The 24,442-nt window shown below is 41.1% G+C and overlaps 1 protein-coding gene across 1 annotated transcript in view; it reads left to right on the top strand.

Annotated features, from left to right (window-relative positions):
• The window catches only part of LOC129723768 (GATA zinc finger domain-containing protein 10), a 401,837-nt gene that overhangs the window by 72,424 nt on the left and 304,971 nt on the right, over window positions 1-24,442 (top strand). The window lies entirely within an intron of this gene.

Raw genomic sequence — 24,442 nt, 5'->3', positions numbered from 1 at the left:
ATCAGTGAACGAAAATAATAATCTAAAGTCTAATTCAATTTCATCCAAGATTTTTAATGGGAAAAACTGTTTCATTTCATTCGAGAAAGTTGTTGGTCTTGAAAAAAAAACAGTAAAGCGGCATCATTGCGGGTAATACACTCGCATCTGGAAGGTTAATTTGTGAACACCTCCAATGAGCTTCTCCCCATCCACATTACATTTCGTGTAGATCGTTGTTGATCAGATGGAATTAATCAAATAAAATAAATAAATAAAATCTCGCGACTGCGAAAATGAAATAAATTTGGTGTCACAAGAAATTGTAGCACTGCGTTGCCAAAACGCGCTCCCCTTTACACTCTGCAGCTTCCGACTAGCAACACAAAATGAGAGATTGATTTTTCGCACACTTTAGTAATACATATAAACTGAAATGTCATTACGTTACGCCACGAAACTAAGAGCATGTGATATTCTGATAAAAAGGTGTGTACTGTGCGGTGTAATATTATTTTAATACGAATACTGTATGCGGACTGGCCAAGACTCATTTATACGTTAAGTAAACCAATTTTGATGACTACAATAACAGGTCTTTTCCAAGCCTATTTCATATAATTAGAAAATTCTAGGGAATGTTCCATTTTTCAATAAATTAAAACCATGATTTTGAAACCACTGAGCATGCTTGAGCATATTGCATATACAGTTATTCATCTAGTCCCAATACAGTGCATGTAAATTACTATTATACTAGTACCATATACGGAATTAGAGTCTGATTACGGTTCATGTTTTCTAAATTCCAATAAGAATTCAGAACTCGCATAAAAAAAAATTATCTGCCTTGAACAAGCTCTTTGCTCTGATTGTGTGGACTAGATATTTCCTTTCAAACTGGTAGAGCTATCATTATCCCTTTATTTCTGGTGCTGGCAAGGTTGCTGGAAAGAAACGATTTCACCAGGTTGTCGTCTGGCATCCCCGTGACGTATCCAGCCCAGCCAGGTGTGCAATGGGATACTCGCCAAGCAGCGCTTGCAGCTTATGGATCATGCGTCTTTGCCATTCTCCGTCGTCCGACTCTACCCCACCGTCGATAATCCGCAGTACTTTCGGTTCGAAAACTCTAAGAGCATTCAGCGTCCTCCGCGAGAAACGTTTGTTTCGATTCCGTAGAGAACTAGCTAGTCTGATCAGGGTTTTGCACAACGTCAACAACGTGAGTCGTCGCACCAGATTCGATCAAAGCTTTTTTCGATTTGCCTGGATGCGTCTCTGATTCTCTTTGCTGGTGTTATTGTCGGCGGTCACCAGTGACCTCAAATACACGAACTTATCAACCAACTCAAGCTCATCGCTGTCTACAGAGGCTTTGAGCTGCCCTTCTATGAGTCTCTTGCCCGCATTTATCAGGTTACGACACCTTTATCCGCAGTCCGATTCATCTGGCTTCGGCTTTCCGTGAGACGTAGGTTTCCTCGGTCATCGCAAATTTACGTGCTATGATGTCAAAGTCATCCGCAAAATACAGAAGCCGAACCGACCTGGCGGTAATCGTCCCTTTTGTGTCAATGCCTGCCCTCCAGATCGCACCCTCAAGAGCGATGTTGAATCCATCACATGGTCTCAACTTTTTGTACAATTTAAAGGAACTCGAGAGTATCTCCGGAAACACGCACGTAGCACATCACTTCCGCAGTGTGGACTTGAGTTTATCCGAGAAACCGGTGTCGTGCAGGATATACCATAGCTTTTCTTTATCGACCGTATTTTAGGTCGCTGTGAATGAGGATGTGCTGGCGCGAACATCCATAAAACTCGGTTGGTACTGACCCACGAGCTACTAGTTGAAGGTCATAGACGACTAAATAGGGTCTGCGAGTAGTAGTTAGGAGATGTCGTAGTAGTTATGGCACTCTAACTTGTCGCGCTGTCTGTACATAGGGCAGACGACTCCCTCCATCCACTCGTCTGGTAGCTTTCCCTTCAACCATATCCTGGATATGATCCTGTTCAGAACGTAAGCCGGTTCCTTTCTACCATATTTGTACAGCTTTCTCAATAGCCCGTCTTTGCCGGCGACTTTGTTGTACTTCAATTTACCGATCTCGCAACGAACTTCATGAACATCTAAAGCTGGTGTTCTGTTTCACTTCTACTTGGTGTACCGACATTCAGGTGTCTATCGAAGTGCTGTCTCCTTCTGGCAACCAAAACCAGAGGATGTTACCGATACACTGATTTAGCGGATACTGCTGGACCTGATGGTAATGATTCAGTGGTTCTCAAGCAGTGTGGAGAGATTTTCTGATCGCCAATCACTAAGCTGTTAAATTTTCCTGTGCAGCAATGCAAATTTCCTAAGCGTCGGGAATTCTGACTGAGCGTAGAATTTTTACGAAAGTAGGATCTGTTGTTTCGGACCGCTGTTCAAATCTGTCAAAAGTTCCTCAAGGTAGTAATCTGGGTCCGCTACTCTTCTTCATCTTCATCTACGATGCTAGTCTACTGCTACCACCGCTGCTGTTTAATACTGACGATACAATCTTATTAAGGAAATAAAGTGTGATTGCATGAAAAAACGAACTGCTTGACGCTAAGTATAGATAAATGCAACACAATTCGAAAGCGTTCGCGAATCGAATTTGCATATTCTGATTTTGGATCGCGGACTTTAAAAATGATTATGGCAGCATTATCGCTGAGGCTTCAAGATCCACAGAACTTACAAAAACCATTACCAACTTCATGGTATTCAACCATCGGTACTTCACCGACAAATCGCACACGCCGTTTTCTTCTGCAAAATTATTGACTGGCCACATCTCTTGCTCAAGTATTGTGATGCAGGTCAATGTGTATTAGAGTGGGGCGTCGTTATATGGAAAAAATAAAACTTGATAGAAGAAAACCAGAACCAAGTTTTTTTTGTACTCTTTGGGGCCCCAAACAATCCTAAACTTATCGGAAGTAGATTGGTTTTGTCTCCGCTTGGCTTCTCCAAAAGGTAGGTTTTTATGCTCAACAACTTTTCCGAACACACTAAAGGGCTAGGATGTCCCTAAAAAACACTATAGTTTTTTCAATGTTGAGTATGTCGAATTAAATGCTAAAAATCTGTTACTCTGCCAGCACTACCAGTGTACCGGCGTCTCAGTAGGATTTCCATCAAAAGTTACCTCTGCATCACATCTATGCCTAGAATATTGAACTGAAATTGTTTGCTCGTTCCAGCTGAGTGTATATACTCGATACGACAAGTTACTTCTGATGGAATTCCTACTGACGCCGGTACACTGGTAGTGTTGCCAGAAAAAAATGATTTTCAGCATTTATTTCGACATGCTCAACTTTAAACAGCTATAGCTTTTTGAGCTTTTCCTAGCTCTTCAGTGTCATCGGCAAAGTTGTTAGGCATCTAAAATGCTATACTGAAGCATAATGTAATGCATTAAGCACAGTGTGTCGAACAGTTGACATTTTTGCATGACACCGTATCGAAAAGAATTGTTGCCTCTCTTGCAGACTGCGACAGCAGCGTTCAACTGTACGCTTCTCTATTTGAGAGAATCGTTTGACTAGAAGCCAACACGGATGGTTAACGATTCTCTTTTGTGCCAATCTCCGGCCGCTTCGATATCTCGACTGTAGCATTGTGCGAATGACAATAATTAGGGGTTCCTGGGGTAAAACGCACCACTTACCGAAAACCGCATTTATTCTAGTTAATGCTGAGAGTAAAACCAATCTTATATATTGATCAAAATATCAAAACCTTTTTTTATTCGTTCCAACTCGCATCAGATACGAAAACATTATAAAAAATGCATAACACCCATTTTTTAAGTAAGTGTAAAAATTTGGAAGAATCATCAATCGAGGCAAAACGCACTCTTGCTGGGGTTAAATGCACCGCAACAAAGGGGCAAGAAGCACCATGCCAATGAGGTTAAAGGCACCCCATCGAAGAGGCAGAATGCACTACAATATTGGGGCGGTATGGCTCATTTTGTCATCTAATAAATAATGGCAAAAAAGAAAGTTCAAAGTAGTAAGCGCAACTTTTAAAAAGCTGAGTATTTTTCAAGAAATGCTTTAAATAATTATTACCAAATTTATTATGTTATTATGCATATATATTTAATTCATATAGGTAACAAAGTACAATAAAATCAATGAAACGACAATTTAGTAATTATTCATGGTTTCCATATTACTCACAAGTGTTACATTTGTCAAGTTCAGCAGCACAGCTTGTATGAAACCATTTTTGACATTGCATACACTTCGACCTTCCTTTGCCGTTGATTGAAACCGAAAAAGTAGTCCCACAAATAAAACAAATGATATCATCTATAGCATCAGCATCTTCAAAAGCCTTTGCTTTACGACCAGCGCGCTTGCGCCCTGTTCCCTGTATATTTTTAATGTCCTTCGAAGCAATAGTTTCGATCAATTTTTTGCGATGGAGTGTGGAAGTTAACTAAGCAGCATATTCTTTTCTCGAAGTAACTTTCTTGCGTCTTGTATCCACGCGTTTTTCCAACTTTTTGGCCACTGAAGAAGGAGAAATCATAAAACTATCCAGTTTTGGTGTATCTTGACTGGCGTTTTGATCCCAACGCTTTTTTTTGGTCCGGCGACTATTTGCCTCACCAGCTGATCCAGGTAACTGTTTTAATTAATAGTTCTTTTACGTTTTACTTTGTCAACTGTCCTAATGGTATCTGTCTGAACTGGTGGAATGTTCTCCTGTCCATACGTAGGACCAAATTGCATTTCGTTGTTTACTAGAGCTTTTTCATCGTTGTGAACGGCAATTAGCAGCGAATTAGTAGCTTGCGCTAGTTTAAAATTAATATTGCCGTTGAAGTCAGTAATACTAAAACAGCGATTTGAAATTTGATCCACTTGATCTAAATTCGAGGTCATAGAAGAGAGTTTCGAAACTGGGCCTATGATGACTTCTCCGGTGCTCTGGATAACATAATACTCATTTGCATCAATCTGGTCAATAGTTTGGCTATCATTTAGTACACCAATGTCTTCTGCGTTGATTTCACTCACAGCTGGAATTTCAACAGCTTTAAATTCAGCAGCTTGCCAGTTCAGTGGCTTCTTTGTGTCCTGAGAGTTTTTTTTTTTTCATTAACAACGTCAACGAATCTGCTACAGCAAAGTCACTGTCGTTGAATACTGAAGGATTAAATGGATTAAAAAGGATTAAAAGGATCCATTTTGGCCAGATGACATGTTCACAGATTACTACATGTTCCATGTTCATGGATTACTAGTTCACAGACGTTGTAAGCAGTGATTGTTTCCTAAAATTCAAATAACAATATAACAGTTATGTTTCTACTTCTGTAATGTCAATTTATTAACCTGGGTTTTTCTTCAAGAAATTTCCATTCGCTGTGGCGTAATGTGATTTCAACGGGCCCATCAAGGCGACATCTAATGGTTGAACCTTATGTGATGTATGTGGTGGAATTGAAATAATTCGAACAAAGTTCTTTTTCGCCTTTTCCAACATCTGCAAATTTCCTTTGTGAGTAGAGTGCCCATCGAGTAAAAGTAAAACTGGCGAATCAACAGATGGTCGAGTATGAGATAAAAAGTGGTCGAACCAGCTGGAACAGGTAGTCAAATACTCCAACCACTAGGATTACCGGTAAACACTGATCCTTCAAGGGCCCCGACCTTGAGAGCATCATTCATTCTGTGCCTAGCGAAGATGAACATTGGTGGTAAATATGCTCCAGAAGCAGACATGGCCAGTACCACCGTAGTGTTTACACCTCTTTCGCTGGATGAAATGGCTCCCACTTCATGTTGTCCTTTTTTGCTAAAACTTTTGGTAGCTTTGTCTGAACCTGCAAAAAAAAACTATGTATAATTATCGTCATTTGAAAGTCAAGCACTACATATCACAAACCGTGGAAAATCCCGTTTCATCCATGTTCCAAATTCTTTGGGGTATTGATGCTCGGCGAAGATCCCCTCAAGAAGATCAAAATATTTGCGCACACTGTGGCGATTGAATCCTGTGGCTCTTGCCAAAGAAGTATTTTCCGCGGACCGTAAAGAAAGATTTGGATGGCGTTTTAGAAACATTTTAACCAGTCATAACCTGCTAACTTTTCCGACTGACTGAACGAATGTGAAATCTGGTTCATTTCGGCCAATTCAAATGCCAAACTTCTAACATCTCTTTGGGTCAATCCGTAATAACACTCACTCATGCTAACAATATGATTGACTAGTTGCCGCTCATGCTCGTCGTTAAACACTGATTTGAAGCTTCTCAAACGTGGAAGCGAAGATAAATTGTTAGATTTTATCAAGTAGCGGATGAGCGTTTTCTTTGGAATTCCGTACACCCGTTTTTGATTGCCTTTAGCGCCGATCGAAGCTGTTCAACGGTCCAAAACCGCCGATTGGACTTCCGGACATAGTTGCGGACCATTGCTGGAAACAAGATGAAATGTTAGCAAAAAGTTTGTTTATAAAGAGTCCTTTTGCCCCGAGCAAAAGGAAGCGTTATGCCCCGAACAAAACAACAGAATGTTTTTGGTTACATAACGGTAATGCGCATTGAAACTTAATGATATTTTATACGAAATATGTTGATCGACGTTTATTCGCTGCAATAACACTTGTCACTGGTGAAAAACAACAATTCAAGAGCTTCAAAACACTTAAATCAGCTGAGCAAAATATTAGACCGCATGCAGTGAAAACTTGTTTTTGTGTTTATTTACATTTTCTGACATTGCAGTGCTGCCAAATTGACAGGGTGACTATAGAAAACATAGATTCAAATAATAGAATTATTATTTTGTTATTAAAATGTTTCTCCATTGTAAATCAGAGGAGGTGCATCTTGCCTCAACGGTGCTTATTACCCTAGGTACCCCTATTTCTCTTTAGTTCCCGAAGATTCGTTGCATATCCACAACAATTCGGACTTGTCTGGTTTCTGGTTTAAAGGGAATAATTAGTCCGCTATAAATCGTAGCTGATAGTCATTAACAAAGGCTACGATTTCATTCTGCGAAACATACGAGAGATGGTTTTGTACCTTAAATTTAAGATTAGCAGGTATTGAGAGTGGGCCTTTGTAAAAGACTGGTTTAATGAGTGCGTTCAATCAATCCGCAGGAATCTAAAGCACAGAGGAGAAGTCCGGGCCCATTTACAATTCGGTGCTTCAAAAACTCAGAGAGGATAAAATGTCGGCTTGAGTTCAACAGTATATAAATATTTTCCAAAATACTTCAGTTACCGTTCCAAATTAAAAAGTTATTTCGTTTACTCGTTTCTCTGATTCACTCGAAGTTTGCCAGGAAAGCGTATTGCTTCCTCTCTAATGCTTTTTGATTTGCGATACTGACAGAAGAAATAAGGTCGGTATAGTAAAGCAGTAAACTTACGGTTTTGAATTCTCAAAACGAAAGTTCGAGAATAAATTATTACATATCTGGCCTGAATACAATCAACAAAAAATAGCTTGAGAAAGATCAATCTGTATCACTTGGTTGATTGTGTGTTTCAATTTTTCTTTTTGCAAAATTACTATCCAGTTTTGCCCGTAACTCTAATTGCGCCACCGCGCCGCTGCTGCAAGCCTGTGTTAAGCCACGAGAGCTGCAGCAGATCAACAAGTCCTAAAAACGAGATAAAAATCAATTACCGATTCATAACGCGTCGGGCCGCGATTGTGCGGAAAAATCATTGGCCATTATATTGTATCTTTTATCTTGTGCCGCCCTCAGTGGGGCTTTGTTTGTGGTCTCCCGCATATGTTCGGCCTAGGGTGACCCCGAGCATTCGTTACTACTTGATTGTTGTTGGGTTCAAGTTTTTTTTCCTATGAAATGCTGTGGCGCACCATCGGTCGCTCTAACTCAACTACACCGAGTGCAGTCGTCGTCATTCTGACAAAGAGTGGTCAGTTGCAGGCAGCAGACTCCGGTTTAATCAGTCACCGTAGTTCGTCATACCGCAAACGGGAGCTGATATGGGGCCCGTGTGTCCTGTGAATGGAGCCTCAACCGAAAAAGGGCAATGAAAGTGAGGTGGCTCTTGTTTGTATCTCTGCCTGTCTTGCGGTTGCGGAAGATGGGTGAGGGCAGTAAAATACCAAACAAAACTATGATCTATGATTCACAGCACGAACTTTGCCGCCTTTGGATGAGAGACTGCCGGCAAGAGTCAAGAGTTTTCGACTTGGGAGCCATGAGGCAGATGAAGGGCGTGTGTACGTGTGCATTTGAGCTACTCTGATGCTGCTGCTGCTCCTGCTGCTGGCGGGTCGGCATGAGCAGTCGCCTCTCACGAAAGATAACGAAGCGAGGAAAATAATTAAAAAGAAGCAAAATAACTCGAGGTTATCTGTGTTCTAAGTGGCTGCCTGGTTGCTCTTCGACTGAGTTTATTGTTTATGATGAAAACCATAATAATTGAAGTAAATATACGCTGCCGCTTGGCGGCAGCCAAAGAAGCGAGCGAACCCGCAAACCAATGTGAGATAATGAATCACGACCGACCGACCGACGTTCGGAGACTGGGATGACGGAGTTGTTTTACGCACCGAACAATGAGGGGTCGGCAATGTCCCAACAGCGGTGGGACTGTTTAAAAATCATATTGAACAATGATTGAATAGCAACAAAATTTTCTGCCTTTTTTGGTGCAAATGAAAATTAAACCATTTGCGTCAAATGATCAAATAATGAAATAATGGTTCGCAGTTACATCTTCCCACCCCCCGGAGATCGGGGAAAAATCCGCAATAACTTGTTCACTCAACCACCCTACGAGTACTTTTTGCACATTTTGAAACAACTGAAACTCGAAATCACAATTTACTTCCATAGCAACCGCCATTACCTGAAGCGCTATGATTGATGTTCTACAATAAAAATAGAATAGCTGTAAGTTTTTTGTTTAATGCTAGGCGTAGGATATCAGGTTATTTTCCGTAAACTGTAACGCAGTATAAATTCAGTAAACATTAAAAGTTTGATTTACATTTTAAAAATATTTATTCTGCAAAATACGATCGCAAATCAAACGGTGTTCTACCTTCAGTTGCAATCACACAAATGCCATTTTTACCATACTGTTTTCAATCACACTAGCACAATTAAACCTTCCCCGTTTACCATCAGAACAGAAACGTCAAACGTTATTTGAAAAAGAAGAAAAAAAAAACAAAATCAATCAGATTAATCCATCCCGGTCGGAGCAGAAGATGTTTTTGTTTGATTTCGAGGCTGGTAATCATCGGTCATACTCTCCACCAGCGCTGTTTTGTTTGAATGTTTTCCCTAGAGGTGAATTGCGCGCCCACTCCGCCACGGTTATCTCCGTCGCGAGCCCGTGTTTGTTTGGATTAACCGGATCTACAATCAGATCAGAGTGCAGTCATCTCCCGAGCGGCGGCAGTAAAAAAATCAGCTGATGGAATGATTGTAAAATGCCAATCAAATATATGCCTGAAGTAAGCACACGGACCGGTGGAAACATTCACTGTTTACTGTTGTGCACCGTCCAGATTGGGTTAACAAAACATCAGTTTCAGATGTCAATTTTTGTGCTATTAGCACGCAAAACTGTTTAAAAAAAAGATGGCGGTGAAACCTTTCATTTGCCGCTTTAGCCGATTCGGATTCTGAAGGCGATGCGTCGGTTAGTAAAGCGACGCGTCAAATCGAGTGACAGACGCCATAGCTCTACTTTGAACACTTTGAACGGCATCTAAGCTTTCTTCGTTTTTGTTTCTCTGTATGAATTATTCACTTCTACTAGTACATCAATACATTTATTGTATGCATTTTTCAAGAACAATAGATCAGAAAGACATAAATAAATGAAACAGTGGTTTTATTTATAAAACATAATCTAATTTTGGAGGTGTTTTTGAGTCATATTTTATCGAAATCGAAGAAAAAGGATGCAGCCACATCATCATAATCCCCATAGATTTTCGATTATCAGTGAAACAGCAAAATATATCAAGTTGCTTGCCTAAACCGACTCAGCAATCCGCTATCTTAAGCTATAATACTCACAGTGGAATGTGCGGAAAGGTTAAAGTTCGATTGGGAGTTTTCGAATTGTTCCATAGCCTTAGCCATGCTCCAACATTGCTGGCCGGATCAGGCTTGCATCTTTTTTTTTTGCCTTACTCTCCTGTGAAACGGAAAATTCAAATTAGATACATTAATCAGCAGCAGCAACAGCGTTGCGGACGAAAAGAGGCAAGGCTGAAAAGGTACTGAGAGAACATGGTGCCTGGTCACCTCACCCTCGCCCAAATCCAAAGCAGAGCACGGTGAACAAACTGCCGCTGATCAACCGGTTGATTCGAGGTATCAAGCTTCGTTGGTGGCTTTACGCGATCAGCCGCTGAGCGCTTCGAAGTTTGCTAATAAATCGAATAGTGCGGAAAAATGGTCTCACGATGTGGGGGGAACCGCACAAGGAAAGTGTGGAGTGCGGTTCGTTAGGTGTACGCTCTCTAGTCCAGTATTACGGTACAACTGTGAGAGCCATTGCCTAGCAAATTCCACATATGGGAAGGCAACAAGACAAGTAGTAATTGCAATTTATGAATTAGTCCGCCCGATCGATGTGTAAAGCCAAGTGCCCGATGTGGACGATAAATTGGGCAGGTTTGTAAGATGTTCGAAAGTACAAACCGTAATTTGTTAGAAAAAATTGCGAACAAGCAGCACAGTTGAAACACAGCACCGTTTATTTTTCGTTCGAGTTCTAAATGACTCATAGTAATTGCCTGTACGGGACTATGGAACGTTCCGATCGGCCTCCACAACCTCATATTTCAGCGCACAGGCACACGTGCAATTTTTCATCATTTGCCTAAAGCCAGATGAGCGCAAAGTGGGGCAGGAATCATGGTTCAATTTGTATCCACCCATTGCTTATCTGTCTTCTCATTTCCATCATCATTTCTTTCAAACCCCTCCGGGACATTTACCGAACCCGGTTTTGTACCGTGCGGCTGGTTTCGTGGTCCGTCGGAGTCGACTGGTCTGAGCTTTGGGTTTTACTTCATTATCATTAGAAGCGCGCGGTCGCTGTGAATTGTTCCTCCTTATCATTACTGCTGAGCGACAAAATCGTGCTCGTGACATCCCAATGACTAACTGTCGTTATTCTGCTCGTTATAATTACACAGATGTGACTAGAATATACACAGAAAAGCCCGACAGCCACCGCGCCGTCCGATCCTGCTGCCATCGTTATCACCTTCGGAAAAGGTATTGTGTAAGATGCGTAGCGGCAGACCACATTTTTCTCCCGTCTCTGTCACGGCATCACGCACTGGACGTTTTTGCCTCGACGATGATGGCAACGACGAACGTCAAAGCAGGTAATTAAGAGGAATGTGATGTGATTTACAAATCGGAATTATTTTATGCCGCGCGCCCGGGTCTGAGATGTGCTTTGTTCGCACGATCGAAACTTCCGAGAGCCGGTCGGCCGTCGCCGCCGCTCGCGTATATACGCAGATTGAATCATCATTGGTTGTCACCAGGAAAATGTGAATGGAATGCGAAATGGAATCCCTGCTCGGTTTAGGTTTCTGTGGCATCCGAAATATTTTCGTTTTGGGTGAGTGCGTGGCAAAATGTTTTACTTGATATATGCGCCTGCAGCCAGTACAGCGTCATTCCATTTCCTAATAAACTCGAAGCGCTTCGAAAAGTATAAACACTTTGGCTGTCCCTGCCTCCGGCATCTTTATTACTATTACGTCCATGTTCTCGCCCTAGGCTACATCAAGTCTGTGCAAAGTTTTATTTTGTTCGCTCTCCATCTGATTCTTTTCATGTCTCAAGTTCTACCTCGCTGCTCCCGTGATTGTGTTGTGGGTGGGGGGAGGGGGCTTTACTTAAGTTGGCTGTTTGGCGGGGGAAGTCTAGTAGTTTTCAGAGCTAGTTTTTTCTTCTCTTTCTTTCTGTCTTTCTCGAAAGTCACTTTTCTTCCGTTCTGTGTTTGGCAACTTTTCCAGCGCTGTCAACGTTGCCAAGGAGGACCAACTTTCCGTGCAAGTTCTCTTGTTGACGGCATGAATGAATTTGGAAGCAGGTTATTGCTGTTTACGTTTACAGTTTCTTTTTCTCTTCTGTCGAGGACTTGTCCTAGTTCAACTGAAAGCTGGTCAATTTTTGGATTGTAAATCCGTGGAATGAATTCTAGGATTTCTGTGTGCAGGTTTGAAAGATATTTGTGAATGCGAGAAAATTAGGTGTAGAAAGTCAACAAGTAGTTAAGAATGCATTTGAATAATTTATTTTGCCGACGAAGAAAAGGAATCCTGTTGTTTAATGAAAAGCACGTAGAGCATCGACTTCGTTTTGACACTTTGCAAACGCCTGTATGTGTGTTCTGAAATCTTTGGGATAGAATCTGAAGCTCTTATTAATTTATTTTCGGTTTAAGCTCTTTTGAGTCATTTCTTTCAGCGATTATTGTGAAAGTTTACTAAATCAGTTTTACAATCTGATAACGAGTGCTGATAGAGAAAAAAAAGGTGGGCAACTTGATATACTTGTGTTTGTATTTTACCTTATGCTTTTTGAGTATTTCGTCTCAATACATAGGAGGCTCCATAAGCTACCTGAAATATATTCCCCACCCTACGTTACCATAACCTTTTCCGACCAAGCCCACACAATTGTGTAGGTAAAAAATGACTGATAACAAAACCTAAATCGAAGCAAGTCCTATATAAAAACACTTGCTTGCTCCGATTTTTTATTTTTCGTAGCAGCTGCGATGTTGACACTAGCGGTGGGAAAAATAAAACAACGAATAGGACGTTCAAAAGCGAGAGAGAAGGTTTGGTTTAAGTCACCTTCTACCTACGCAATTATATAGGCCCGGTCGGAAAGGGATAAATCACTACAAAACCAACCTAAACCATTTGTTTCACTTATTTAACATTGACTAAAATAAAAAAAAATCTGTTTTGGGCATCAGTTTTCTGGGATGCGCGTGGAATACTTTATTGGATAGCTCTCAAGAAGAAAACAATCAATGAAGAGTATAATGCCAAATTTATTTATTTATTTATTTATACGGCCCAAAATCAAAAGAAAAAGAATCAAAATGATACCCAGAAACCGTCATTCATCAATAGACGCCATTTACAATTTCGTGATGGTGACTTCCAGTGACTGTAAAACAGTCAAAATGACCAAATACCACTCAACATGAGTACTCCCAAAATTGGGATGATACCTAGAGACCAGAAACACCCTAGATGCAATTATGAAATCCACAGTTGCAACTTCCAGTCTCAGGAAAACGGCATAAAATGAGCAAACCTTAACTTGTATGGGTATTTTTGTAATCGGGATAATGCATAGAGGCCGGAAATCGACCACAGATGCAATTTTGAAATCCAATGTGGTGGCTGCTGTTTTCTGGAAAACAACCTGAAATGGCCAAATATTACTCAACATGAGTATTCTGCTTCTTCAAAAGCCGAAAAGGCACACAATCGACCCCCTCTGTATTGACCTACAAAGGCACAACTAGTAATGATGTTGGAGAAGCGGCAAACTTTTTGCCGCTTCTTCCAAATCTACGCTAACCTTCCACCCGTTTCACCTGAGTTGTCAAATTTATTGTCGTCGTACGATACACACCAACCACCTCCAACTTATACCATCGCCTTGAAATCTCTTAACACGTCAAAAGGTCCTAGTTCGCAGAGGTATTTGCATTACCGGTAAGCCATGTTTTTAACTTTTCTCTATCAGAAGTAATTTTCTACTGTCGCACCAATCTCGATTCTCTGTGGTCTGGCTTAACTCTTGAACTCTTGAATTCACGATAAATTCTACACAGCCGCTGATCCCTTAATATCTCAACACTAGTACGGATTTGGTAAGAATCGCTCGACTACCACGAACCTTATGGCATTTGCGAGCGTCCTCAACTCTAGTTTGGAAAAAAAAAAACGTTTTCAAGTGGATAGTGTCCAACTGGATCTTTGCAAAAGATTTCGATGAAGTACGTTACGAACTAGCACTAAGAAAGCTAGACAAGTTTGGCATCCCTGCTAGGGTTATCTTGTGGCTGCGCTCTTGAAAACGGGGGTTTCGTGAAATATAAGTCCGTTGAGTCTGGCCGATTTTCGACACCATCGGGTGTGCCGCAAGGAAGCCACCTCGGTCCTTTAGGATTTTTTTTTTGTGAACGGCTTGATTAATCGCCTAAAAACTTATCATCTCATGTACGCCGACGATCTGAAGATCTGTCGAATTTTAGTATTGTCGGAGCCGGAATGATATCCACCTATCGCAAAAATATGTTGACATAATACAGGCTGCCATAATTCCGATCGTGTCTTATACACAGCTTCTTCAACTTTATTTCATGCCTTTTATCGTTACTCACAAATTGTGTAATGGGCTAATAAGGTCAAGGAATCAATATAAGGAATTTTTATTTTGTGCAGTTATAGCTTTCAGTTTATCTCGAGGTGCGATGCTGATCTTGAAAAGAAGTAACCAATGCTCGAATCCCAGCTAGGGTGATACTGTAAGTGTCAGATTGGTACTGTCAGAGCAAAAGCTCAACAGCTGATCTGTCATATACAGTTTGAATGTAGAACTTAACGAAACGATTACCAGAAAAGGGACCAAATTTGTTCTTTCATGCTTATAAATCAATTTGTTTTCAACCGATTTCATTCAGTCTTGCAGCAATCGACTGGAAAATTGTACACGCATCTACCCAAATGCTGAAAAATGTTATTTGATTGTGCGAACTATTGTAATTTTTTTTCTCAATTTTCTAATTTTTGTTTTTTGTTATTGTACTATTGAATATTGTCAAGCCTTTTCGAAACGAAAATTACATCGTCTGATTGGTCGCTAGCTGCCTTTCTGGTTGGTCTAGAGAAATCGACAGAATAGTATACCTTATGAGCCGTAGCGTAGCAGATTGCGGAAGTATCAGCTGGTTTTCCGGATTTGCTTTCGGCATAAACAAATCACATATTTCAGCAGCAGGTGTGGTAGCAGCAAACGTTTCGATTTTCCAGTTAAGGGCTTCAATCTTCTTCCCAACCATGAAATTTTGCTTTATTTTGACAACAACACATTCTGTGCCGGATTCTAGCAATCAAAATCTGCCACGGTGGTTCAATTTACTAGGTGTGAAAATAACTGCCTTGTTAATTCGACTTTACAGTCAATTCAATCAACCAGCATGAACAAATTTTTGTCGTCGCCCAGTGGCTCAGTTACAACATGATGCAACATGCAACAGTGGGCAAAAGAAATCGCTCGATATTCAACTTCTTAATTGTGAGAGCACCATCGGTGTTTTTTCGCTGGATACGAAAATTAACTGCGAATTGTGGAATTTTTCGTTTAAAGAAGATGAGAGAATGTGGCGAAACTTAACAAAAAGGTGGGGCCTTCGGCTATAAATGAGTGTTCCTGGTAATAATAGTTACATATTTTTGGAGGAAGTTGAACCGGACGGACAGTCCAACATTGACAGTAACGTAGCATGTCTTGACAGTAGCAGCAGCATATTGAAGCAGTAACAACTGGCTTTCCGAATTCACTTCCGGCTCAAACATATCACTTGTCCGGTTGGTCACATGTCTATTCTTTTCGGTGTGTGCTGTCAGAGTTTCTTCATTCCCCCACTGTTGGAATACCATAAAGGTCTATAGTTTAAGTGCATGTCATAGTTATAGTTGCATGATTTAGTACTAATTAGTGTGGAATATATTTGAACATTCATTTAACATTTATTCAACATTTATTTACTTAGCATCATTGGACAACAGGGTCTACATGAAAAAAATAAAACCTAGAAACTAACAAATTAAAAAGAACTTCGGCTACGCAATCGACATTTGAACGTTTCACAGCTAATATTGAAGTCGAACAAATGGAATACGGAATTAAAAATTTTACACATGGCAGTAATTGGTTCGTTTTGACCATATGCAGTCCGATGAAAAGGGATTCTGAGAAAGTCAGTTGTCCGGAGATTTTTGGAGGGCGCGTTAACATTGATATTGGCTAGAAACCATGGCGCATCTATTGATCCACAAAGCACCTTTGCAACAAATACAGCATGCATGTCATCTCTTCTTTTCTCTAATGTGTCCATATCCAGCAACCTGCACCTATCTATATATGGAGGAAGCTCCACAGAATCCGTCCAAGGGAGACCTCGAAGTGCATATCTGATGAACCTTCTCTGTACCGATTCGATTCGTGGAGTCCAGAGCCCAGTATAAGGACTCCAAACAACTGCCGCTGTTTCAAGGATAGAGCGTACAAGAGTATAGTACAATGCTCGTAAGCAATACGGATCACGGAACTCATCAGCAATTTTCATTATAAATCCCAGGTTCTTGCTTGCTTTGGAAATGATACTGCTGTAATGATCGTGTAACACCGAGATCTTTTACAACCGTTACTCGCTCAATATCCTGACCGTTAATAGAGTAGTTGCATTCGATAGAGGCTTTTCTTCGGCTGAAGCTGATTACGGAGCACTTGGCAACACTGATACTGAGACGGTTACAAACACACCATTCATGGAATATATCAATCAATTTTTGTAACTCAATACAATCAGTAACTGAGTGAACTACGAAGTAGATTTTTAGGTCATCAGCGTACACGATTCTACATCCTGAAGGAAGTGCCAAGCAGACATCGATGTAATACAGTGAGAACAGTAAAGGTCCAACATTGCTACCTTGAGGTACGCCTGAAGTACTCCAGAAACCGCGAGATTCTGCGTTCCCTAGTTTTACAGATAAATAGCGGTTTTCAAGGAACGATTTCAACCACCGGACGAAGGTAGTAGAAGCTTCAAGATGCTTTAATTTGACTAACAGTATATTGTGATCAACGCGGTCAAACGTTGCCTTAATGTCAGTATACACCGTGTCGACTTGTGCTTCATTTTCCATAAAAAGAACTGAATTCAACTAGATTTGTACTAATTGAGCGACCAGGAAAAAAGCCATGCTGATCCTTTGAAATGTATTGCGTAACAATCCTTTGCAACGAGCCACCGATCAAAATCTCAAACAATTTTGACCCAGCACAAAGCGATGTAATCCCCCGATAGTTTGAAACATCACTTTTGTTTCCTTTCTTGAACACAGGAAAAATATAGGACCTTTTCCAGCATTCAGATAATGATGCATTTTACTTACGTTTAGTCCCCTTTCCTCATTTATATAGATTTCGGATGATTATAGAAGCATAAATCGATCGTATAGTTGGTAATTGCATGAGGTAATTTTAGGTTAGTTTATAAGCTGTTGCGGTAGCAGAATTCTAGAATAGCGATTATATTTGTTTAACTATAGATTTAAGTTCACTTTCACCTATTCATACTTACTAGCTACGATAATCTACCAATACTAGGCTAAAGAACGAGAAATTAGGGCTAACATAAGAGATAAAATAAAATTTTAATTCACGAAATTTGTGATGCACGAGAGTCAAGCATGCTTGGTCGGTTCTAAATGAACTTGAGTTTTTTTCTTCTTTAATTTCTCACCATTACTGCGTCATCGATATCGACGATCAGTGAGATGTGACAGTTCAGATTTGATCGCTGTTTGATCGTTCGTCGATCAGCCGAGGGATTCGTGTGGATGATGAGATGCTTGGCCAACTAGGGATAGCCAACAGTTATCAATTTTTGACAACAACACAAGTAAGCATTCTGTACTGGATCCTAGCAATCAAATTCTGTCGCGATCGTCCGATTTACTGCCAGAGGAAACAGCTTTCACAGTGCGTGTTAACAAAGTGACTTATTCCCCATTGTCGGGGCAGAACAAAGATTACGATCAGCATCATATAAAATTTCAAACAGCAAACTGCTCTTTTTGGGGTAATTAAACAAGTAATGAAGTGTTTTAGGGTTTTATGTAGGCAATAGTAGATTTTACGACTCAATATTGAAATACTCTCAACAAAGCATTTGTTGATAGCGTGCGTAGTTCTACGTCAGTCATGCGGTCGTGTCTTGGATACAACCTCCTACTATTTCTGCAGTTCTTTACTTGATAAACAGATGATCAGGTGGTCAAATACTTTCATTTGAAAAACTCAACTCCGACTAACACCAAAATTGATTGGACGGCAACATCAGTTTTTTGGGATTAATATTGTATGTTGTATCAAAACTCAAAATAATGCACCGGCCCTCGTTAGTTTTATTGCATAGGTCAAAATCAATAGAATAAATTTACCCTTTTCGTCCCTGAAATATGGCACAAGAACATAAAAATTGTCAATCAAGAGAAAGCGGATACTGCGATTGCTAGCTATTTTGAAGAGCTCTACGCTTTTCATTGTAAGCATATTATGTATTTTTCAACTTTATGATTTTCGATTAAAAGTGGAGACATGAGGATCGAAAATTCGAACAAAAATATAGATAATAACTACTTCCAAAAAAATAGAAGCATAAGGTTATTTTAAGAAGTCCCCTCATCAGTCGATTGTGAATCTTTTTTTTTTTTTTGAGTTGACTGCGAAGAGACACCTCTTGACGCAGAAGTATTACAGAAAAAGTTTTGCGATAAGGGTGTAATTTGAAATACCAATAACATCAAAAGCGCCACGAAATTTGTAAAATTTTAAATACTAACAGCTCAGTCATTTTTCAACGGATTCAATTCCTGCAGCAATCGATTGTAAAATTAGCTAAGCGTCCACCAAAATGCGGAAAATTGTGATCTTATTTGTCTTTTTATTTGTCCAATTTTGCGTCAAATTTTACTAGTTATCTTCAAAGTAAAACTTCCGACCACTCGACTGAACCGCAGGGTGGTATGATATTTGATATAGTAAAACTTGACGGTGAATTGGACAAATAGGGGCGATGAGATGAATATAAGTGTTGAGATGAATATAGAAGTGGTTCTGTACTTTGAAGTTCAAGATGTGTGACTTCCGATTTTTGGAAAACGGCCTACAATGGCTGAATATCAAAATGAATATTTCTGGAAACAAATTATACTCATAAACCGGGAATCAACTCCAGACGCTATTATGCAGTTGAAGGTCATGACTACTGGCTTCTGTTGAACAGTCAAAATTAACAAATACCACTTAATATGGGAATTTTTGGAATCAGAATGATTCCCAGAGACTTTAAATTGACACCAGACGCAATTTTTAAATCCATGATAGCAACTTCTAGTTCTTGGAAAACAGCATAAAATGATTAATAATATGTGCATATGGGCAATATGTAAATCAACTCCATGTGTCATTTTGAAGCTTAAGATGGTAGCTTCCTTACTTGCCTTACCAATAAGATGAGAGCCATGATGACCCGTGCCCGTGCCGGTGGGGAAATCAGAAATCAACTCCTAACGCAACTCCAAAGTTCAAGATGGTGGCTTCCGGTGCCCGAAAAACAGCCAAAAATGACCAGATACCATCGAATTGGGGTACTCACTTCCGAGGCATAACTTTCCTCAATTTCGCAAATGAAACCATCTTCCGTTACACAGACTGAAGCGGTTGCAGGCAGCTTTTATTGATGAATACCAGTGCGATTTTCGAGCGTTTCCGAGAACACAACATGCGGACACATCATTTGTTAATAGACTTCAAGGCGGCGTCCGATTTGGTGAAACGCAACGAGCTGTAATAGATTATGTTTGAACATGGTTACCCAACAAAACTGATTCAGCTGATACGTGTGACTTTTGACGGTTTCGCATCATGTGTCAAGGCGAATTGGTGAATCGTGGATCGCATTTGTGATGTTGGTTGATCTGGAGCAAGGGCACGGACTTTCGAACTTGTTGTTCAATCTAGCTATGGAAGGTGCTATTAAAAGGGCAGGTGTGCAGAGAAGCACCCCTCTCAACACGAAGTCATATGCTTCTAGGCTTTGTGAACGACTTTGACATCATCGGTATTAATTGTAGAGCCGTGGATGAGACCATAACGGCATACATAAATAAGCTGCAAAATAGGTCTCACCATGAACACGAAGTATATGGTGGCTGGCAGAGAGCGTGGTAGTTCTACGGGCGTTGGTACTGCTGTGGTAATGGATGAGTTTGGATGACCGCATTTTTCGTAGTTGCTCCTCCGTGATGGATCTAAGCTAGTGGATTTGCACAATGAACCATCGTAAGAAGACTAATTTGTGATTAATTTACTATCTTCAACGTACAACGATCCAGTAGCCTCCGCTTTGTATAAATCGATAACGGCGCCGGCTATGTCTTTACGGTAGATAGGGAAGAGAAGAAGGAAGTGTTACAATCGTTGTTGTTACATCTCTAACGACTATAACGGAACGGAAGGCACTTTTGTTACCGTGGACAGTGACGGATGTTTATACTTTTACCTCCCCCTGTACACGTGTCTGTATAGAGACTATACCTGCTCTTTCTGACCGAGTCTAATTAGTAACCCTGTCAAATATCGGCTTCTATAACTGACTGAAAAGCTACGAGCTCCCTTAGTACTGGAGTGGTGTTCAATGGTGATACTTTCGAAGTGGTCATTGAATTTATTTAACTTGATACATGTATAACATGTGATAAAGAGTTGAGCTGCGTGGTGAAGAGGCGGATTGCGGCAGCGAAGAAAGCTTATTATGGGTTGTGTAACCAGCTAAGGTCCAGCAGCGAACAGATCTGCAAGCTCTACAGGACGCCTATTCTTCCGGTGGCGCTCTTTAGACATGATACATGGACGTGGATGGAGGTTGATCCGCGAGCTCCTGGGGTCTTCGAGCATAGAATCTTACTACTCTTTGAGACAGGCATATGAATCACGAGCTGTACGAAGTATATCAACACGCTAATATTGTCAAGTTGATGATGAAGGTGAAATACGAAAATTGTTTCCCTCAACCCGGATACAGCACAGAACAGCGTCAAATATTCGATCATTTGAATGGCAAATCCAAAGAATCTTTTCAGTTTGTTATAATGTATGACCCTTCTCTTGGTTCCAACTCGAATTTAAGTTTTTTTTTTTTATGGAAGCAAAAGTTATCAGATCCAGGCATTAAACAAATCGGTTTTACACATTTGCACCAGGAAAATTGTATTATTCAGTTAAACAGCATACGATTGACCAACAAATCGCCATTCACCCGTCAATAATCTGTTGATTTAGCCGCGCCTTACTAACCGTATCAACCGATCGTCACCGTAAGCCCTGTAGGCCATACCGCACCCATTGCGGGGGGAAATGTCCAGCGCAGACCAGCCTCACAGATAATCCCCACATCGATATTATCTTTGGCTGCCGATCACCACAACTCGCGCGAAACAGCAGAAAAAATGCTTCATTAAGATTTATTGCCATAATTCGAGCATTAAAACAAAACAAGGCGAAAACGAAGTTTTATATCTACCATTTGCCAGCCGTCTCCAAAGACGGCAGGTGACGAAAGCGGGGAATGAATCCACGCCCAAAGGAAGACCTAAAAATATTGCCAGAAAGAAGAAAAACAGCGAAAAATAAGCTCTCGAATGACGACAACCACCCCTCTCGAAGGATTGCAACCTGCAGCAACCGAGGAGGGAGGGGGGTCGGTTGTGTGACCACGCCATGGCTGGGGCAAACTATACCCTCCGCCACTCTTCCTGGCAATGGTTTTGCTTTATTTCATTTTTATTGCCTGCTTGCACATTTGGCTTTAAATGACACACATCGCGGGAAAGTACTGGTCTTTGGCTTTAGCTCCGTCGGAGTGTTTTTTTTTCTGTCGTTCCTCCTTGTTCTGGCAAACCGATCAGTGCTGTTGTGGCGAAGAACCGGGAGCCATTGAACCGTGAGAGGACCCTTGACGAGAAGTAACGACTGCAGGCTTCAAGCTGGCTAAAATCCAAAACCGCCACACGAAGGCAGTGTTACAAGAGAGAATAAATAAAATAAACGACTGAACCGATCGACCGAGCGAACAAGGGGGACACTTCAGGATTCGGTCGAAACACAAGCTTAAGCGGGGCGACAGTTCAGAAAGGGCACTTGAGGGAAATTGAAGTCCCCTGTACTAACGAGCTCTAGGGCCCAGAAGGCGATGCAGCAGCTTGTACGTATACCTACGGGCTGGAATGCACCCGAGAGGAGCACGCCACAGCCGAAAGGACACCGAGACAGAAACCAGAAGCTTACCACACTACGTAAGCTTCAATGAAGCACACCGGTCAAGCACGTGGTGCTGTTACTACTACTGTTGGGGCATATTTTTTCTCGCAAAAAAAAACAATAATCTGCTTACAGAACTTTGACTCGCGTTCTTCTTAGGACGCCTTCCGAGGGTGACGAGTACTACGCTACCGGGCAAACCCGCGCCGGCCTGTGCGCCTTTGAGCTTGAGTGTGCAATAAATAGGAGAATGATTGTCGATACCTGAGACTTTTGCCGCAAGCGAAGCATGCAGGAATGTGTCAATCGATACATGCGCTACGAAGCGATGCTACGGACAGCGGTGGCCGGGAAAGTATGTGCAAAGTCAACCGACAGGTCCTGGGATGAGACACTTGACAATTCGTTGTCACCACGCTGCTGGTTTGTCAATGGAACATTATTCGGTGCGGTAGGCTGTCGAATGCGAATTGCTAAATTCAATGGAAGTTACAAAATATGAATGCAAAACTTTCGGCGGGGAAGTGGCTGATTTTGCTAGCGCGTTTTGTATATGCGTCTCAATTGGTCATAAGATGTGAGTCTCATCATCAGCAGACTTGGCATTTCTCTCGATTCGTGCGAAGAGAATTTTCTTCGCACGCCGTGAACACGCATTAGTTCGCAGGTGCACGTGTGTTATTTCTCGAGTACACGGCGGGTGCACCGTGTAGATGAATGAAGTCGAACGGGAAAACTAACAACCAACGCTATGTTACTTTTATATTGGAAAAAATTGTTCAGTCACACATGTTGAGTAGTTGATTTTTTTGCGATTATGACTAGGAAACAAAAGTATTACAGAGATTCTACGTCGCAAAAAATGCCCACGGATTATTATTTCATCTTCATGGACAGTCTCAGTTCTATTCAGGCTCTTCATCGTTGAAAATTTCAAAGCACCCTCCGTACGGGAACATCAGAATGTTTTTTGGCTTAGATGATAGACCAATTGCCTACAGTGAGTTTTTACAATTTTCTCGACAGAATACGCCTTTAAACTGGTAGCTCTCTGCTTTCCACTACGGGTTAGGCATCTACTGCAAATTGAGCACACGGATAGTAATCATTGCGTTTGTGGATTGAACCATCATGACAATGAGCACGCGGTTTTGGTGATGCTGAATTCAGTGGCGCCGGATCGTTACTTTCGGATACTCTCAGGATCTGAGAAATACAAACCTATGTTCCAGTTTGTGGTTTGCTGGATCAAGGGAACAAGACATGAATGATACTGATTTATGAGTTCCGTAAACCGGGGTAAGATTATGCCAGTGGGGGGTGAGATTGTGCCATACAAACCCATTGTTTGTCAGCCATCTCATGGCGATCACAAGACCCAACTTTCTTGAATAAGTTTCCTCTAATATTTAAACGAGGAAAACTAGTCTTCTGAGCCGAAAGAGATGGCCGCCAAGTCACGGGTTGTATGACACAATCTCACCCCCACTGGCACAATCTGATCCTGGCTGACGGTACTTGAAAAGCAACAGAGTGCTCATCGAACAACAAGTCGAACCGCTGATTAAAAAAAGAACATGCTAGTTTTAGTTTCTAGACTTAGTTTTAATTCGTTTCGCCTTTATAAGAATAGAAATAAGATCCTAGAAATAAGATTCATCTGGTTGAAATTTTGAAAAAGGGTTTGGAATAAGTAGCAATTAGGAATATTCACTGTTGTTCCAGTGGATAAGCATCTAACAACGTGGACCATAGGTGCTTACCCCTTAGTTACTGTCACTTTTTTTATCCATACCATCAAATGGTCACACTGACCTGAGGATCCAAGAAAAGGACATCTTGAACAAATAAAGGATGCGAAGAACTGGCAAAGAAAAGCTGCGGTCGTTTGCAAAAGGCTATAAAAAACTGCTAATTAGAGTTCAGTATCCATTTTTCATATTCAAATTTATTGTAATACATCAGTTGCATTTGCGCTCAACATGTTATGCCCGATGCGCTATGGTCAGGAAATCTCCGGAGTCATTTTGCTACTGTCGGCTCGTCTCGTCAGGCAGAAAAATGCTTGAGATATTGATTTGTTCGTCTCTTTGAATGCTGGGAAAAATTACTTGGCTTTGAAAATCAATCACACTAGCCATGGCAATGATATGACGGACGCCGCGTGCCATCGTTCGGCTTTGAGGAGCGAAACTTCGGTTTCAGGTGTAAAACTTCGGCTTTCTCTTTTGCTGATGTGTAACCGATTCGTTTTTCCCGTGCAAAAAGAATAGGAGTGAGCGGTT

This window comes from Wyeomyia smithii, chromosome 1 (genome assembly GCF_029784165.1).
Source record: "Wyeomyia smithii strain HCP4-BCI-WySm-NY-G18 chromosome 1, ASM2978416v1, whole genome shotgun sequence".
NCBI classification, from domain to species: Eukaryota; Metazoa; Arthropoda; class Insecta; order Diptera; family Culicidae; genus Wyeomyia; species Wyeomyia smithii.
This window is presented reverse-complemented; position numbering and strand designations above follow the sequence as displayed.